Source organism: Periplaneta americana, chromosome 4, assembly GCF_040183065.1.
Source record: "Periplaneta americana isolate PAMFEO1 chromosome 4, P.americana_PAMFEO1_priV1, whole genome shotgun sequence".
Taxonomy (NCBI): Eukaryota; Metazoa; Arthropoda; class Insecta; order Blattodea; family Blattidae; genus Periplaneta; species Periplaneta americana.
The window spans coordinates 167743330-167764563 of NC_091120.1; the positions used below are offsets into that span (position 1 = coordinate 167743330).

A 21234-nucleotide genomic window follows, 5' to 3' on the forward strand; every position below is an offset into this window, starting at 1 on the left:
ATATTTGTTGGATTGAGACTGTATTTAACACACATTCATTAAAAACGAAAAAAAAAAAAAAAAAAAAAAAACTTGCACCCTCAAATTAACACTTAAAATTTTTTAGTGAAATGTTGAATTCTATGTCTTTTAAGTCCACTTAAGTAATCAGAATACCTGGAATAGGCCTACTATGTAATGTAGTCTATTGGATATACAACAAATTCAAGTGAAAAAAAAAATCCGAAAAAAAAAACTTAGAATATGAAATTCGCTATAAAACGACGCAATAGTAATAATTCCCGAATGTGTTCATATTTCGCTATTAGAACTCTATTTCGCTATTGTTTTATTCGTATATTATTAATCAGAATCACTTAATTCGTAAAGATTAGTAAAAATTTATTGCATATGTTCATATTTCGCTATTAGAACTCTATTTCGCGATCTGTCGCGATTGTTTTATCCACATATTATTAATCAAGAATCACTTAATTCGTAAAGATTAGTAATCATGTATTGTATATGTTCATATTTCGCTATTAGAACTCTATTTCGCGATTTGTCGCGATTATTTTATCCGTATATTATTAATCAGAATCACTTAATTCGTAAAGATTAGTAAAATATATTGTATATGTTCATATTTCGCTATTAGAACTCTATTTCGCGATTTGTCGCGATTGTTTTATCCGTATATTATTAATCAGAGTCACTTAATTCGTAAAGATTAGTAAAAATTTATTGTATATGTTCATATTTCGCTATTAGAACTCTATTTCACGATTTGTCGTGATTGTTTATCCGCATATTATTAATCAGAATCACTTAATTCGCAAAGATTAGTAAAAATCTATTGTATATCTATTATGTCGTGATTTTCGCGATCTCCATAAATATCCGGCCCTGGGTATGCGGAAAGCAACAGAAATATGCCGTATTTATCTTTTCCAAAAAAAAAAAAAAACAAAAAAAAAAAATCATACATGGCATGATGAATCTTTACATGGTAAAAGATTCCAGACGTAAACTATCCCCCCCATGGATGGATGTCCTTCGTTAAAGCCCTGTCCTGTGAGTGTCTCTGTGGAGGCCCTACGCTCTGCTGACCCTAGGTTAGGGGAGGTCCACATACTGTATGTTATCTAGTTTCCCCTCTCGTACAGACATTGATGTGCAACGAAGCTCCTTGTAAATAATTCAGCATTGAATTCTTCCTCATTTAGAGGACCATGTGGGGCATGATAAAAGTGTAACTATAGATTTCTCATTCCATAACTTACGGTCAATGACAAGATACCTAGGGACCACGTGGCAACGCTGTAGATGACAGGTGTTTTCCAGTGACGCGCGGTGGACAAACTATTATTACCGTATCGTATTGATCCGCGGTACATTCTTCACCAGACTCCATCAAAGGTCATCACGAATTGAAGCCTATCACTAATCCATGGTTCGATGGGGCAGCAATCCATATCATCCAGCTGATGCACTGAGCTGTTGTACGCATTTTTCGCTGAAGGTCAGTAAGAGTAAACAGTGACTATGAAATGGTCTGGAAACAATAAAAGCAAGGACAGATTTATTTTATGGGGGATGCTGAAGTCCTGAAGACAAATCTTATGCGATCTGTAGTGAACTGGGTCATTCCCCCTTTGATATTTATGCTCAACATTGCTCAGCTTCTCTATGATTATAACGATAAATAATAATAATACTTACTATTTAATGTTCCTAATTATGCCAGGTGAAGAATACAATGCGTGCAGTTCTGTGTTGTGTAACTTTCTCCATTCTCCTGTAACGTCATCCCTCTTAGCCCCAAATATTTTCCTAAGCACCTTATTCTCAAACACCCTTAACCTATGTTCCTCTCTCAAAGTGAGAATCCAAGTTTCACAACCATAAAGAACAACCGGTAATATAACTGTTTTATAAATTCTAACTTTCACATTTTTTGACAGTAGACTGGATGATAAAAGCTTCTCAACCGAATAATAACAGGCATTTCCCATATTTATTCTGTGTTTAATTTCCTCCCGAGTATCATTTATATTTGTTAGTGTTGCTCCAAGATATTTGAACTTCTCCACCTCCTCAAAAGATAAATTTCAAATTTTTATATTTCCATTTCGTACAATATTCTCGTCACGAGACATAATCATATACTTTGTCTTTTCGGAATTTACTTCCAAACCTATCTCTTTACTTGCTTCAAGTAAAATTCCCGTGTTTTCCCTAATCCTTTGTGGATTTTCTCCTAACATATTCACGTCATCCGCATAGACAGCAGGTGATGAAACCCATTCAAATCCAAACCCTCTCTGTTATCCTGGACTTTCCTAATGGCATACTCTAGAGCAAAGTTAAAAAATAAAGGTGATAGTGCATCTCCTTGCTTTAGCCTACAGTGAATTGGGAACGCATCTGACACAAACTGAACTATACGAACTTTGCTGTACGTTTCACTGAGACACATTTTAATTAATCGAACTAGTTTCTTGGGAATACCAAATTCAATAAGAATATTATATAAAACTTCTCTCTTAACCGAGTCATATGCCTTTTTGAAATCCATGAATAACTGATGCACTGTACCCTTATACTCCCATTTTTCTCCATTATCTGTTGAATAAAAAATATCTGGTCAATAGTTGATCCATTACGCCTAAAACCACACTGATGATCTCCAATAATTTCATCTACATATGGAGTTAATCTTCTCAAAAGAATATTGGACAAAATTTTGTACGACGTCAATAAAAGTGATATTCCTTGAAAGTTACTACAGTTAGTCCTGTCCCCTTTATTAAAGATAGGTATGATTATGGACTCCTTCCATTAATAATAATAATAATAATAATAATAATAATAATAATAATAATAACCATTTTATTTCACAGGTGTGGCTCAGGCGGTAAAGCGTTTGCCGGTTAATCAGACACTACACTCCGGCATTGGTTGACTTGTGCTTGGGCTGATTACAAAGATTGTAACCCCCTGAAATTGTCATTACTTACGGTTCATCCTGTATATTGGAATACGTAATGAAATGGAACGTGTATGAAGTTAGTGTATATAGGCAGCACGTAGTATGTAATTTTAGTAGTTTTTTTTTTTTCTGGCAGGTATAAATTGGTGAAAAACGTCCAAAGGAAAATGAGATGTCCTATGATTTCCTCCACTGATGATATAATTTTCCATTTTTAGTTATTTTAAAGACATCCTATTGTTTTTATTATGCAAAATTCTAAGTTACAGAACAATAATACTACCGTTTTGTAGAAACTGGTCTAATCGGAACGAACTATAGCGTCGGTTGACTGATGTACGGTTGGCCCGAACAGAGGACAACATGATTTTTGTCTTTTTTTCGTGAAATGTGATATGGAATTGTAGAGTGACAGCAAGTGAAAAACAAATGCTTAGACCAGTGGTCAATTGATGCCCTTAGGAGCAAGCGCGCGCTTTAGAGCTCAGGAGAGCCTGAGCGCTTTACAGCGGAAAGGAAAGAGACAGACGAAACTGGTAGTATATGCCGCTTGGTCGAGCAATATCCAGGGATGGCCAGCACTGATTCCATAGATAAAGGGAGGATAACTTATTAAAACTGTATCCATGTTAATTTTAAATTTGCCTGAGAAGTATTAAGTGCATTATAAGAATGTAAGTTTTAATTTAAATGTTCATTTTTCACAAGTTTCATTTTTTATTTAAAAAAATATTTTCTCACCTTCTTTTATAGAAAAGTGAAATTTTCAGATATAGGCATATTTATTTAGCAGCGTTACAGAATGTTTTCGTAAATCTAATATACGTAAATACGTATTACTGAAGATAGTGTATTGATTGTTTGTACGGAAATGAATTAACAAAGCAACTACTGCTACATCATAAGCAAAAGATACGTGCCCATGTGTTGTAAAAATGTAAGCTCTATAGCTTCAGGACATTTCGAGAAAATAATTTAATATTCTGATGATAGGAAGTTGCTAACCAATATCACCTTAAAAGCATAATGCGATAAGAGTTTTATTATGGAGTATTAGTTACACTTGAAACATATTCAACACCTAGGTAACTTTGTTTTGTACTGTAATATTATTTTGATTAGTTTATTGATTACTTTTATAAGGCTAAAGGTACCATCAATATCATTTCCAACTTATCATGTCATACTCAATCTCTTTTTTTTGGGGGGGGGGGGATATCACTTTCTTTATGATTGATGTATTTCATCCATTTAGTACAGTACAATTGTTTTACTATGGAATTTATGTGAATATATCTTCTTAACTATTATGTTATTAACGTTTAAAACACAACTGCAATATTAAGAAATTGGTATTAGTACTTTTGTTTTACAGACAATATAGATAATATCAAACAGAAAGCAGCAATATAAAAATAACGACATAAAATTTCACATTCCGTTTGAAGTTTTTGCACCACTGTTTTCTTAATCCAACAGGCTGCTTATTCATATACACAATCCTTCCTCTTTACAAACTTAACGCTTGATGCCCGCGCACGACGTCAAGGTCAGAAAAATGCGCTTACTTTGACATCAGTGGCTTAGACTGTGATCCGTAATACATTCGTAAGCATTGAAAATTTTGAGATAATTTTATTGCTAGAAAACGCGATGTAGGTTGCATAAAACCGAAGTTCAAGGAGTATTCTGTGCTTCGAAAAATAAACTAGTTTTCCGTCTGGGGCCACGGAGAGTAAGACGTGAGTTTGAGAGAAGAAGAAAAGCATCCGTACTTAATGCTACTGTTCCATTGGCGTAAAGATACGGGAGCGTGTGGTCAGGCAGATTTATTGCAAAGAATCTCGACCTGCGGTTCCTTCCTTAATGCATTCATCCCAGGAGGAAGAGTAATTAATGGACGCAAATTGCAGAATGGTGCGTGGAAATCAAGACATCTGAAATCTGGCTTGCGTAAAGATATAATTCAAAGCACTCTGCGGGATAAAAAAAAAAAGAGAGAAAGAGAAAACATTCGCAAATGCGATTGTAATTAAGTTTCATTCTCTGAGGGGTGCGTTCAGTCATTAAATTCATTCCATTAGAAGAAAACGATCGATCTATATAAAACGCAAAAAAAAAAAAAAAAAAAAAAAACGAGAAAGTTATTTAACATAACTATTACACTTTTACTACGTCATACTACTTTTGACCACTAAAACGATACGAAAGGACGTATTTCAACCAATCATGGCTGCTTATCGAACAATTTTATCGCGTCCCTAGCATTTGTTTCTTTGTTTGCCAACATTTCAAACTGCGCTGGTTAAAAAAAAAAAAATACAAACCACTCCAGTCGATGCACAGCAGTTTCAAATATGACTCGCATTGGCATTCAAGAACAAGAATTAATAAAGATCACTGGTCATACCTATGCATCTTCCCTGGAATCCTATTTACAAATAAATGAAGAGCACCAATCGGAAATCATGAATAAGTTGAGGAATACACCATGTAGGCCTATGTACATCAACGAGTTCCACTTCTTTTACGCACACGTCCAATATAACATCAACTGAACCACCAACCACTAAAACATTCAAATTTGAAAATTGTACATTCAATAATTATTCCTTTTAAAATTATTCATGTTTATTTTTATGTCATTGTCGTTAATTAAAACTTTTCTAACACTTGTATATATTATTTAGGTTATGTTATAGCTTCTGTTATATGATATTATGGATAGTCACGTATCAGAGATTGTTTAATATTAAGATTTATTGAAAATCATCTGTCAAGTGACGTTGATTACTGGGATCCGGGTAATTGAAGTGGAATGCAACTGTTTTAATAAAAATTAAACTAAATCAACAAAGCCTTATGGACTACTAACACTGCCATCGTGATCTAGGGTTCAATGAAGATTCCATAGTTGGCACAACTGATAGCAAGATAACAGCTAATCATAAAACACTACTGCCATCTAACATGCATCTAGCGTAATATTTGTAATGTTGAGATGCTACAATAATACATTTGAAGACAGTTGTATTTTCGTAAGTCAATTAATATTTTATTGTATTGGAGTACTTCGTTACTTCTAATCTTTATATACTTTCTTCTAATCGTGTAATAGTCAATTAAATCCCACTCGAGCTTTGATTTTCTTTAGACAAATCAAAACCTCTAGTGAGATTACTGTTGACGAAACGGCTGCAATATCGAGTCACTCCGTCGGAGATTTCAGTTCAAATACTGTGATGTGAAATTCAAATTTGTATTGAAAATAGTCTTTGCGACGGCCTCTATTTTGTGTTGTCATTCCATTTTTTTGTAGGTTTTGCACATTGCAGTTACCATATCCCCCCCCTTTCTTGAGCCAGTTTTTTTTTTTTTTTTTGGAGAAGCTGATTTTGGTTGCATAACATGTTCAGGTTTGCATTTGACGGGAACATTACATCTATGATTAGAATATGTTTAACTTAAACAGTCTCTATTTAAGGTGTATTTGTTGAAATGGTATTGTATGTTGCAAAACAGAGATAATTATGTTTATGAAATAGTGTTGTCACTTCAGACCAATATTCTGTAGTTTTGTTAACTCGGCCACAGAAGACGATGATATTATGTTAGTGATATAGAGAATGAAATTTATGACCGTAAAAAATGGTGCTTGAAAGTAACATCATATAAGTAGCAAAATATGATTTGTTATATTAAATTGATTGATTGATTGACTGATTGTTTATTCTATACATGGATGTACACGTCAATTACATAATAAATAAAAAACACGATAAAATTAAAACACTACAAGTTAAAATACATTTAAAATAAATAATATAATCTAGTAGTATTGCATATATCATAACTTGTGATTTAAGAATTCTTTTACTGAATAAAAAGTTTGATCAGTTAAAATCTGTTTAACTTTCACTTTAAATTTTGCATAAGGTAAAGTTTGTATCTGCAATCGTAATTTATTAAAGAACACAATGCCAGTATAGGCAGGCGATTTTTCATATTTCACAAGTCTATGATTTTATATTGAGAACAGATATGCATTTCGTGTATTATAATTATGATAATCTAAATTCTTATTATATTTATTCTCATTCTGTTTTAAGAAAATTAGGCATCTGTAAATATAAATAGATGGAAATTGTTTAAAATAAGGTTTGCATGAATCAAACTCTTTAATTTAAAAATGGATCGTATAATTCTTTTTTGTGCAATAAATATTCTATTAACATTGTTAGAGTTACCCCATAAGAAAACGGCATGAATGAGATATGCATAAGCAAGTGAATAGTAATTTTAAATTAATATTTTGTTTAGTATATCTCTCAATTGCAAAATAGCAAAATTAGCAGAACAAAGTTTTTTAGCAATAAAATCAGAATACTCGTTCCAAATCAATAGATTATCCATAATTATGCCAACAAATTTAGTACTGTGTTGGCTTTGGGTCAATATATCCCCCAACTGACATGGAAAATTTATATTCACACGTCTTTTAACAAATTTCAAACATACAATCTTATTAATATTAACAATTAATTTGTTATAATCACACCACGTTTTGAACTGACATATAGCAATGTCAACTTTACTTATCAAATCGTTACAATACTCCGAACAAACAGTAATAGAAGTATCGTCTGCATATAATAAAACTTTACCTTCCTTTATATAATTAGTCAAATCATTTATGTAAAGTAAAAATATAAGAGGTCCAAGTACTAAACCCTGAGGGACTCCCATATTTATATAAAACTCATTAGAAAGAATACCATTAATATTTACACATATTTTTCGATTAGACAAGTAATTAGATTTAAATGTTACAACAGCTTATTTGTTAAAATATGTATATGATAACGTTACAATTTGTGTTCTTTTGTGTGTTTTTGAAAAACATAATTTCAATTAATGCTCCGCCATAAATGTTGTAACTAAAACCTTGTGCATCCCTCTTGTTTATCGTACGGCTCGTCCTCCCCCCACACGTTACCTGTATTGTGTCTACGTTTTCAGTGTGCCTAAACGAGAGCTCTACTGTAGCGTATATATTTAATAATAGGCTACGCATCTTAGCTCCACCATCCATTTGACAGACGAATTGCAATGACTATCATAAGAATACAAGTATTACTCGACCAAGGTCAGTGGAGTCCTGCAACCCGGAGCCGTGGCGCTACTGCTCCTGCGTTCGTAATACCGAATCGCGATAGTTCACATTACGCCCGCGGCTCCACTCGCCTTGGTCGAGTAATACGACAGTCTAGTATATACAGTTACGAAGCTTGAGTTTATGAGGGTACTAGAAACAATAGACTGGGAAGGTACTATTTCTCTTTGTCTGTAATGAGGCGATAGTGGCGATCCTACTGGATAGCAACTATCTATGGATGCATATTTACTATACTGTTTTCGCTGTAAGAAAAATCCTAATGTAAACATAAGCACGTTGCTGTCATACCCGTGATTGGCTCCTAGTCGAAACACTCACATGACGCAGGAAAATATAGTCCGTATTTGGAAACCATAATCTTGTATTATTTGAAAATAAAAAATTGAATTCTAGTTGTTAAATACGATGAAACATGTAACTTCACTCATATGTAAAATGTTATGTAAAAGAAAAACTATTTTTATATATTATTATGTACAATGAACGCGGATGAATACCAAAAGTAACACCGCGGTAGTCTGTTCTTGTAACAAGCTGGCGTCACTTGAGCTCGTAGTTGTCATAGTATGGCTTCTGCATACTCGGTGTGTGTGGTTATTAATCATAAGAGTGGAAACTCTCTCAAAAGCGGAAAAACAAATAGTCTTAAAGGTATATAATAAGTTATGTGATAATTTAATTGCAGTAATTATAAAGTAAATGTTTCCTAAGCAAACGAATGTATAGTAGTGAGGTTAGGTCTACTTGACGAGTAACGGAAAATGTTTAACAAGGAACAGAATGTAGAACAGTAGGCGGGGACACGTACTGAGAATCTATGGCGCCTAACAGCGGCCAATGAAGCCTCACTTCAGTCACGTGCTATTGTTTATATTAGGATTTTTCTTACAGCGAAAAGATTATACATATTGAGCTTCGTGACTGTATATACTAGACTGTGGTAATACTACAAGTTGTTCCATTACAAGTAAATAGTGTCCGAGGACTGGATGAAGTTCTATCTCCCTCAGTCGTAGGACACGCCTCGATGAGAGTCAGACTTGGGCAAACTTTGCAAGTTTCTGACCAGGAGAACAATCATACCGTGAGGACTAGACGCTACGTAGGCAGGAATTAAGTCAACAACGTAACATCATCACAGTGTAGCAACCGTACAGACGGAAGGTATAGAAATGGCGCCATCATGTACCTCCTCAAAAGGTAAATAATGGCCACCAAATTAAATCCCACCAATTGCTACATTTGTAAGATAGGCCTCCGGTCTAGAGACCTCGTCATTAAATATGCCAAGTAAATGAAAAATAATTGTAATGATATACGAAACCCAACTTAATAGTTAAACGCCAAACGACTAAGATTAAAACGGTATAAAAGGACATTTCTCTAAATATTTTTACAGAATTGCGTTAAATTCGTTTCGAGAGAGCCCATGTAAAACAAAGATCCACCAGCCCACCACTTGGATAACGCCCATATGGGCTATTCCATATGAAATCGATCAGTAAAAAACCTCGCATTTTTTTATACTCTAATTTTTTCCCTGTTTATACAAGGTGCTGAGGAGAGTGCATTTTCAAAAATATACTATCGAAAGTAAAATGTTTTTCGTATTGTTGAGCGACAAATTTAGCGTATTTCATAAAAACAAGCCTCTTTCAGCGCTCAGAACTCTGGAACAATTTACTGCAGAACATTGAACGGGAGCTCATTTTGAAGAAGACACTTGGTAGGTTATGTTAAGAAGTAATCCTCATTTTTATTGTACACAGAGAGACAGATAATTTTACTTACTTTTAGGCATTTTGCCAATTTGTAAAAATGTAAACAAATATTGAGAAAAAACCTTGCATTATTAAGAGGGATTCGGCATTGTTTGCTTAGTGGTATGGCAATAAGTTTCGAGGATATTAAATAAATTATTTTCACACGCCTCGACTTGAACGGCGCAGTACCGCACGCACTGGCCGAGAGCTGAAGATAAGCGAACGTTGAGCGTCATTTTACTCCTGTGTTTATGAAAACTTGTGATAAAGCTAGCCAGCTATGCGCCACTAGACGAAACATCACGTGTTTGTCTCCTGGCCTTGCTTGTCTCGGCTAGCTCCCGTCTCACAGTCAGCTGGTTAGTTCACGCGCGTACTATTCATTTTCTTTATTTGATATTTTCAACACTTTCTTATCAACATACCGTCAGTAAAATATGTGCTTATTTTGTACTTTGAATGCGAAATCTAATTATATATTTTTAAAATATTTTTTCCTAGGCAAAGCAGTTTTAATGAGGAAAAATCTCAGTTTCTCCATTTCCATAAAAAGTAAGAAAATCCGTTTATATGTCAATATAAACTTTAATTTCCCAGCATCAAAATAAACCATGATTTTGATCATTGGGTGAAAGGGTTTCGGAGCTACAACAGTTTAAAGTTGCTAATTTTATGAAAATACGATAAATTTAAATATTTTTAATTTAAACACTATGAAGTTCTGATGCCTCAAACTTTGCACAAAACATTGTATCACAGTTCTCTACGTACAAAAAAAGTGTCATTGTATTTGGAAATTGTAAGGTCAATTTTCGCTATATTTCGGTCGATTTGAGATGGAATAGCTCATATGTATCAGAAGTGAATGATCATCCAACCAGTATAGGAATAATACGTGGTTAGCACGGTGATACCTTCATAGCTGGCTTGATAAATCGATTTCACTTCAATATACACTGCTCAAAAAATCTAACGGGGACAAGTCCATTATTTGCTTCAGTTTATTATTCACAGCAGTGAAATGAAAATTACCTTATCTAAGAAATAAATTATCTTGACTAATGATTTGAACAGATTATATATATGAAGTATTGACAATTTTTTTCTGTTAAATCCTAATAAATGTTGCTTAATGACGTATACTAAAAATAAGACAATTGCTCAAAATTCGTATGACATTAATGGTGTGAAATTACTTAGAGTAGAATCATTTAAGGATTTGGGTATTTATTTTACACACAATTTATGTTTTAAAATGCACTTAAATCACGTGGTAATTGATGCACATAAAAATTAGGATTTATAATCAGAAATAGAAAAGAATTAAAAATGTAAATATTATTGATACTCCATATAAAACAATAGTTAGGAGTAAGCTAGAGTATGCGCCTGTAATATGGTTACCTCAGTTCCAGTCCCATCAGATGCAAATAGAAAGGATACTGAAAAGATTTTTGTGCGAGATCGTGCGTATTTGCTTGTTTTCCGCACAGAACCAATACGCGGTAAGTGTGAAATACCACATTCAGTATTCCCAACGTAACACACATAACAATTTCCCTCTTCTTACCGCTTAAGCGCGACATTCATTTTACTGCTTTAGGCTTTTAACATATTATTTTTAGAGACGTTTAACATAGTAATAATTATAAATTGGAAACTTACCACTGCAATTTCACCTAAATTGCAATGTTAATTATTGTTTTTAAATATTTGCAAAAATTAAGTAAAGTCTACTACTCCACGAAACTTATTGCATTCCTGATACAAGTAACATTAAGGAAGCCGTAAAAAAATCAACTAGATTCCAGTTGCCTATGTTATTACTGCAATATGTTATATAAATAATATTGTTAAAATATTAAAATGAAAAATAAATCATTACATAACCTTACCGTTTGTTTTAAGTTCGCATTTATAAACTGGGGGAAAAAAATGACAGACGTATATCACGGCCTGCTGAAGTATAGTAAACAGAGCAAACATTTTATAGCAACAATGTTGAAGAAAGATATTTTTGTGTTCCGAAGTTGCCGTCATTAAACAGAAACCAAGATGGAGATTTCATTGCAACTAATTAGAAATTCGTCTTTCAGGTATGTAATAAACGATCTTCGCACAAAATAATGTACGATACACGAGCGGTATGTTTGTTTTCGTCTTCTCGGAAATTAAAAAAGCTCAACTACGTTTCGCTTTTTCAATCTTTTCCTCGACCATGAAAACGTCAACATACCGCTCTTGTAACGCATATTACTATTACGTTATTTATTTATATTAAAAAAAAAACATCACGTGTCGCCTTATGAAAAGCAAATTTCATATAATCAGTTACTTTTTATTTTAATTATAAAACTTTAAAATCTAGACGATTAATAAAAAGTCAAATTTTACTCTATAAGACTTAACGGTATATTGAATAACTGTGATTTTATTAAATTCCTTCAGTTTAATGTAAAAAGAATAGAATTACGTCATAGGCAACCTTTTGTTATTCCAATTCCTACAACTGTTTTCTTCAAGAACTCTCCATTGTTTGTTATGTGTAATACTTACAATTCTTTTAACTGTGATTCTCAATTAGATTTCAGTTTAATAGTTAAAAAATTTCATACAATATTAAAAAAAAATTGTATTTCCTTAGATCTTTAAATTATGAATAAGTATATTATAATGTTTTTACTCTAGTTTTTAAATAATTTTGCATTATTATATTGACATTTGGTGCTATATTAACTGCAATATTATATTCTGGGATCTATTACCCCTATGTATTTTCTTTATTTAAGATGTGCCTACGTTTCTTTCTTTCAGTCGATAATCCGATATGCCCTAATTTTCTGGGAAAATGGAACCAAAATTGGAAGCGTCTTGATTTTACAAAAGAAAGCCATTAGAATTTTATGTAAATCAAACTATCTGGAACATTGTCGGCCACTTTTCAGACAACCACGGATTTTAACAATCATAAATTTGTATATATATATGATCTAGTACTTTACACTCGACAAAATATCGACAATTACTCATTAGTGGCCAATATACATGATCATGAAATTAGAAATAGTGAACAAATTAGTATTCCATACTGTAGATTACATAAGAGCAACACAAACTTTTTAATTATGGGGATGAAATTATATAATAAGCTCCCCAGTGAATATTATAAATTACCCATCAATAGCTTCAAAACTAGATTTTACAATTGGTTATTAAATAATCCTTTTTATTCTGTTGCTGAGTTTTTCAACACAAATTTGTATGAAAATGTATTTTAATAAATAAGTTTAATTGCAATTTAGTTAGTTTCCTTTAATTTAAAAGTTTCGAATTATTTCATGTTTTCATTGTATTATCTAAATTTTACTGTTTCTTTTATTAGTGTTTTTAAAATGTATTTATATGTTTTTCAATGTATTCTGACGAAGCCTAAAACTGTATGTGTATTGGCCAAATAAATTGAATTGAATTTCTTTCGTTTGTGTTGTTTGTTTGTTTTTTCTTATTATGTATTTTGTATATGTATCAATGTAAGCCACCTATAATCGAATCAGTAGGAGCTAAAAGGAACTAAGTCACTTTTCACAACTTTTCAGGAGAAGCAAAAAACATTCCACTGTATTAATATTTTTATCTTATAGAAGACCAAACAACATTTAAAAGTCTGATTTAGTTCCTTCTTCCACCGTTCGATGCGCATGACATCCGTTGTTCAAATGGTTGCATAACCAAAAAAATGCATATTTTGACTTAGTTCCTTTTAGCTCCGACAAATTCATAATTGGAAGCATGCTTCTGTTGGTGGTGCATTTAAATAAAATATAAAATAAAACAAATCAAGTAAATTTAAATTATTATTTTTTTGTGTTGAAAACTAAACAATAACTGGAATGCTACAGGTTAACTTTTTTATAACACTTTTTGTTCAGGAACAAATGGGCTACGATGTACTGGATTCAGACTGCCAATTTAACAATTCAATAAGTGCTTTTCTTTTCGATTGCTTTGTTTGTTTGTTTTTCTTAATTTTGGATCACGTGAACACTTGTAACATTGTTGATCAAATTCATAAATTAATTTTCAAATAACTGACCATCTCAATCTTGTCCTGTAAGGTCGCCAAATTAATAATAATAATAATAATAATAATAATAATAATAATAACAATAACAATAACAATAATTTATTTTAGCTGGCAGAGTTAAGGCCGTAAGGCCTTCTCTTCCACTCAACCAGCAAAAAGTATACATAGATATGTATCAACTTACAAAAAATTCAACAATTTGATTTAGATAAGAGTTATTTACGAATTAAACAACAAAATACTATGAACTATTAATTAAACCCTGAAATACAAACTATGTAGCAGAATTAAGCTAAAATACATAGAATGTTAATATATTTCAAATAATGTTAGATAATAGAAAGAGATTATTATGAGACAATTTCGAAAATACAGCACTATCACGATGCATGTCTAAAGGAAGGAGTAACAATGTAGTCAGTGATGGATTAAGTCAGTATGATTTGAGTGAAATGCTAAGAAGGTTATCTTTTAAGCTGTTTTTAAAGGAGTTTATTGTCTTGCAGCACCTAATACTTTGTGACAGGGAATTCCATTTTCGCGAGGTGGATACTGTAAAAAAAAGATGAATAACGAGATGTTCTATGAAGAGGTATACTTAACGCGCCACAAGTGATCTGGTATTTACGTCGTGGTTAGAGTATAGATAAGAGAAACGAGACGAAAGGTAATTTGGTGTTGAAATGTGCATATTTCGAAAGAGTAAAGACAAAGAGTATAAAGTTCTACGTTCTTTAAGTCGGAGCCATGAAAGACTTGCGAAGGACGGTGATATGTGATCATATCGTCGGATGTTGCATACGTATCTGACGCACATATTCTGAACTCGCTGTAACTTGACTGACAGTTTAGAACTTAGGTCACTTAACAAAACGTCACAATAATCGAAGTGCGGCATTACTAGGGTTTGTACTAGGGTAAGTTTTAGTTGCCGGGGCAAGAAGTTTCTTAAGCGACTCAAATAGTGAATGGAGGAACAGATTAATGATCATGTTGCACTTAAACGAAACGTCCTAGCCCATTTTTTCCTTAACAAAAGGTATTTTGAAACAGGTAACCTATTCTATGCCAAAGTTTGTCGGTCCAATCTAGAGATACTCTGTATAGAGGTCACATTTCTTTATTCCTTCCATCCTCTTATGCTATACCAATCTGTTGCTGTCTTGTATACAGGAGTACTAAATGCTTAATCTTGAGACCAATGGCAGCAGGTCATAATGAAAAACCGGGTCTAGTAGTACAAAGATGATGATGGCAATGACAAAAGTTCTTTCAATCTACATTAGTACAGTAGCTCTCTCTAAAACTATTCTTCCTGTAATGGAAAATAACAAAAGATGACTTTCTGAAAAGAAAATACTAACACACCCGCAAACAGTGAGTTTGTAAAGCTGTTAGCAAGTGAAAAGATTAAAAAAAAAGTCAGACTACTGAATAGACAGGGAAAGTACCTCATTCAAAACCCGGCGTCTTAAAATTGGGGCATTTGTTTATTCATTTCCTCGCTATTCATTTTTATCAGAGTCCACAATCACCTCGGCTGAGCGCCTGCTTCTCTGCGTCTAGACTACCCGTCATACGATGATGTTGCTGATAGCGCGAATCTCTTTGAAAGCAATGATTGTGTTACTTGTTTGGGTTTAGCAGTGAGTGCAGCTGTCCCTCAACAGATTCTGAAGAGTCTGTTGTAGAAAATGTCGAGTCAGACGTCGATTTTTTACAGTAACTGACGTGAAAGTCGGTTCAAAAGAATTACACATCCAGAGCCTACAATACGCCCAGCTTAAAACGCCAATAACAGATACGGTAACTGAAATGTATACGACAAAGGCCCGGTTTCTTCAATCTTTGTTAAATTATAACAGTGTGTTATTCCATTTTAACTGTAAACTTAACAGTTGAAGCATTTCTTCAAATACTGTTAGTACTAACAGGCTGTTAAAACCTATGTTAATTTAACTGCCCAATTTCATGCAGTTAAATCATTTAACTCTCTGTTAGCATAGAAGTATCCAATATGGCTGGTGTGTTAGATGCTGAACTTATACATCTGGATTATTTAGAAAATGATATCCATGAATACATAAACAGAGCGGATGATTTGAGTGATTTGACAGACCAGAAGTTCATACAATAGGCTATTTTCTGCCAAGCCTCACTTTTCGATTTCAACTTAGATCCGTTTATTTGTTTATTCTCATTAATTGGTTTATACTGCGAAATAATTTCCAGCAGAAGGTTTCTTTCGAACGAAGAGAAATTAGTCCCACGATTTCTTTTTGTTCCAATGTTTTCCATTTCATAACAACAATAGCAATACGCCGCTCCACGCTACTGTGATACAGACGTGGAAAGAAGCAGAAATCAAACCTGAGAGAATAGAAAGACTTCTATCTTCTCTGAATCAAATAACGGAAACAAGCGAGAATCGCAATTGTCAGAGTTCAGAAAACAGAAGTGAGCCTATACTTGGTTATAGGTTATGGTTAAACTCTAGAATCTCTGGTCCTAACAGAGAGTTAACAAACAGAATGTTAAAATGTGAAATGAAAAGTTGAAGAAACGCAATATTTTTAACAGCAATTCATACTTTTAACTTGCAGTTAATTAACACTATGTTAGGTGCATTTTAACAAAGGCTGAAGAAACCGGGCCAAACAGAAGTAAATTGTACCGATGTTTGAAAGTGCACCTCTTGCGATTTATGTAACAATGATTGGTTGCCATGAAGTCGTAACTAGATTGAAAAATAAACAGACTGTTAATTCATGTGCACACTTCAGGAGAAAATCTCGTGTGTTTTCCGGTTAGTTGACACAAATCCTGTTAAGCATATACAGCGCCAGTTCGTGGGAGTGCGAGATTAATAGACTCGATCTCATTTCTGGCCTGGGATAGAAACTTCAAGCAAACAGGCAGCTTGTTACCGAAAACGGGTAAATATTCCAAGTTAAATGTTTCTAAAGAGGACCATTGAACGGATTTTAACCTCATTTACAAGAAGCGCAAGAAAATCAATTCTACAAGCAAGTTCGTAACTGCAACTTCCTCGCAGTACGATTCATAATATCCTGCACGGAAGGCTATATCTGTGAGTATACAGAATTCAAACAACACAAATAATCACGGTCGAAGATAAAGTTAAAAACTGGTCTTTGCTGAGAGTGTCTTAGCAAAACTCTACGAAGACTAATCACTAGGGAACTTGGAGCAATAAAAGCTAGTATTGGCATCTACACAGTCATTTGTTCACAACCCTTTATATCAAGTCCTCCCCTCCATGCCATACTCGGAGCTCTCTGCATGTCAACAACAGATGAACGGGACAGTTGTCGCATAAGAACTTCAACATGCAGGTTTGCAGTTCAGAGTAGTGAAGTGCAGGTACAATGCCGAAAGTGAAACCAACTAACATTACAAAATTGAAAGACTATATTTTGGAGTATGGAGAAACTGTTTTCATTATTGCGAATGAACAGCTATTCTGTCAGCCTTGTAATAATTACGTGTCATGTGATAGGACTTTCAATGTTAGCGTCATATGAACACAAACATACGGTAAAGAAGCTTGTGCGAGAATAGAAGAAAGGTTACAGCAAGGTCCCAGTGCCCCAATGCATCCATTTTATGAAGAAATGTGTGATGCATTTATTAGTGCGAACATTCCACTTAGCGAATTAAAAAATAATAAACTGCGCACATTCTTGGAAAAGTACACAGAAAGAAATATTCCGGATGAGTTTACATTGCGTAAAGTACAGGGACATCACTTTATTTTTACCAACATTTTTTACATTAACCTGGCTATACTCGGAAACACTGTTGCCCCCTTACATTACAGGAGTTTGATGTTACTAGTGCAATATGTAAACAAATCATTTTACTAAGTATAGGAGGAGAGAAAAGTATTGTATCTATTTATGTTGTAGGGAAATACGATATTACGATTTTCAGTTTGATTATCACTTTTACGGAATTTATCAAAATACAGTAGAGTAGTAACATTTTTTTTTCTAAAAACTCAACTTTTCAGGCGGCTATGTTCGTTATGTAATGTCTACTTTATTTAGCATATTAATTATTGATGTTAACATACAATATAGAGAGTGCATTTAAATTGAGGGGGGTCATAAGTAAAGGGCTGTAAGTGCACTTAAGTTACTTTTGAGAAAATGGGGATTAAATATTTAAGCTTTCGTAAAACCGGTGAAATTTTTATTTAAATTTTAATGTGTGATGCGATTAAAATATCCCTTTGCCACTAAAATTTTAGATACTTTAGCTTACACTGGATGCACTTAACTCATGTTATTACAAATGCCACTAGCATTCCTTTGCTTCTAGCCACCTCAATTCAAAATAAGCTAATATGAATTTTTAAACAAGTTGCTGAAAATGGTTGCCGTTCATTACAATGCAGGCTTCAATTCTTTACGCATATTATTAAAAACATTTTGAATCATATCCTCTGAAATTGAATTTATCGTTTCTTCAATATAATTTTTAGTACAATATTATTAATATAGGTTATAGAAAACGCAACCATATTTCTGAAACACACTATACACTGCAGTGTTTACTTCACTGCTTGAAGATTTCGAACGCAACAGCGGCCGTAAGTTTGTGTGCCTGACGGGAGCAAGGACATTAGTGAAGGGGTGAGAGTGAAGTACATTCAGAAATGCAGATACAATAAAAATGCAAGTAAAAATAAAATGATGTCCCTGTATATGTGAATAAAGTGTATGACAAATGCTTGGAAGAAATTAGAAGTGAATTACAGGATGAAAAAATCTGGGTTTCTGTTGACGAGACAACTGATTCCTTTGGCTGTGATATAGCTAATGTCATTGGTGGTGCAATGAACCCAGATGAACCTGGAAAACCGTATCTTTTGACGTGTGAGATTTTAGAAAGAGTAAATTATTCTACCGTAAGTGAACTGTTCGACAATGCAATGAAAACGCTTTGGCCACCGGATATAAAATATGGAAATGTTCTGCTATCCATTACCGATGCTGGAACTTATAATGGTAAAGGCAGCAAAAGTGTTGAAATGTACATGTAAAAACATGGTCCACCTAACTTGTCTAGCGCACGCTTGCCATAGGGTTGCACCGAAAGTGAGGTTAAAATACCCTAAAGTCAACAGATTAATTTCAAATATGAAAAAAAATATATATATATATTTGTAAAAGCTCCAGATCGAGTATCAAAATTCAGGAAACAATTCCCTAAATTGTCGCTCCCTCCATGTCCAGATCTTACACGATGGGGTCATGGTTAGAAGCTTGCAATTATTACGCACATCACCTCCAATCTGTGAAGAAAGTAGTCCAGTCTTTCGATTCCGATGATGCCGCTGCGATTCAAATATGCCAGGAACTGCTAAATTATAGAACAATCGAGAAAGAAGTCACGGATATTAGTCAAATTTTGAATATTTACCGGATGCCATTATTCAATTAGAAAAGTCAGGAGTAGAACTAGTTGTGCAAATAAATATTATGAGGACTTACTTACTTATTTACAAATGGCTTTTAAGGAACCCGAAGGTTCATTGCCGCCCTTACATAAGACCGCCATCGGTCCCTATCCTGTGCAAGATTAATCCAGTCTCTATCATCATATCCCACCTCCCTCAAATCCATTTTAATATTATCCTCCCATCTACGTCTCGGCCTCTCCAAAGGTCTTTTTCCCTCCGGTCTCCCAACTAACACTCTATATGCATTTCTGGATTCGCCCATACGTGCTACATGTCCTGCCCATCTCAAACGTCTGGATTTAATGTTCCTAATTATGTCAGGTGAAGAATACAATGCGTGCAGTTCTGCGTTGTGTAACTTTCTCCATTCTCCTGTAATTTCATCCCGCTTAGCCCCAAATATTTTCGTAAGCACCTTATTCTCAAACACCCTTAACCTATGTTCCTCTCTCAGAGTGAGAGTCCAAGTTTATGAGGACTATTGTAAATAAACTGAGTGCAGTAGAAGGTGAAGTAGGAAAGCGTGTTGGTGAAAAAATGAACAGAGTTTTGATTAAAAATGATGGATACAGTATTCTTAGTTGGATTTCAGATGTACTAACAAAGACGTGTCCCAATGACGTCATTCAACATGTGAATTTAATTGACGTGTCTTGTTTCAAGTACTCCATTTATTTCTGAAGATGTAGAGCGGAGTTTTTCCATTTTAAAAAAAAATTCCTTGCTTGCAACAGAGCAAAGTTGTGTTTTGAAAATTTGAAAATGATATTTACTATTTATTATAACAAGACACAGCAAGAATAATTGTTTCATCACCAAAACATAGCATTAACTGAAAATGCCATGTCGTTTGGTTCTACATTTTGTTCAACATTTAATGATACTGTATTAGGCTGTGTTGTAAATATTGTAGTATACTGTATATATTGTAAATACGGTAGTATAGCTACTGTACGTTGTATACATATTATCATATTTCATGATATTGTAAATAAGGGTATTTAATTTAACACGCTCCTGACAGAAAAACACACATATTCAGAGGAGAGTTCCATGCAGAAGACAACTGTCTATCAGCCATCACAACATTTCCACCGACACACGAGGATGCAGAGGTTGATATTTAATTATGTATATTTGTAATGTTCAAAATGAAATGCAGATTATGTTTGTAGACCACTATATGTCATTAAACTATAACAATTGTTTATTCTGAAATACGTTTACAGCACGTTGCGTGTAAGTTTGTATGAAGTGGACTGTACTCGTCCATGCAGCTCGCTTGACAGTCGCTGAGCTACGAATATCTATACTACGTTTCACCATTCATTATAATACTCCAAATCCCTTTCCCTGCTAATCACAGTTACTGGGAATTCCGGCTGTCCCAGCTGACTTCAGTTGAGGAGAATGATCAGGATTGGGGTAAGCACACGTGGCAAATGCAGCCCATTGGTTGACATTGAGCGCCAGTTCGAAATGCACAGATAATAGCGGATAATTTGGGTAACTCGCCGATCGGTTATTTGGACAAAGGAGAATTTCAATTCCATTGCACTTATCCTGGAATCAAAGTGTTAATTTTCATTTTTTTTATTGTTTGTGTTACATTGTGCATTTGCATATGATTGTGTTTCAAAATAAACCATTATCTCACAATCTTGAAGATTTCTTTTGAGCTGGTTTACCGTAACTTAAGTGAAATGACTGCGTGTGGAATGCCAGTTAAAGAAGTAAACCGCCCTCTTTGCA

The 21234-nt window shown here is 33.8% G+C and overlaps 1 protein-coding gene across 10 annotated transcripts in view; it reads right to left on the reverse strand.

Moving 5' to 3' along the window:
• The window catches only part of kmr (kramer), a 1522801-nt gene that overhangs the window by 358212 nt on the left and 1143355 nt on the right, over positions 1-21234 (reverse strand). The window lies entirely within an intron of this gene.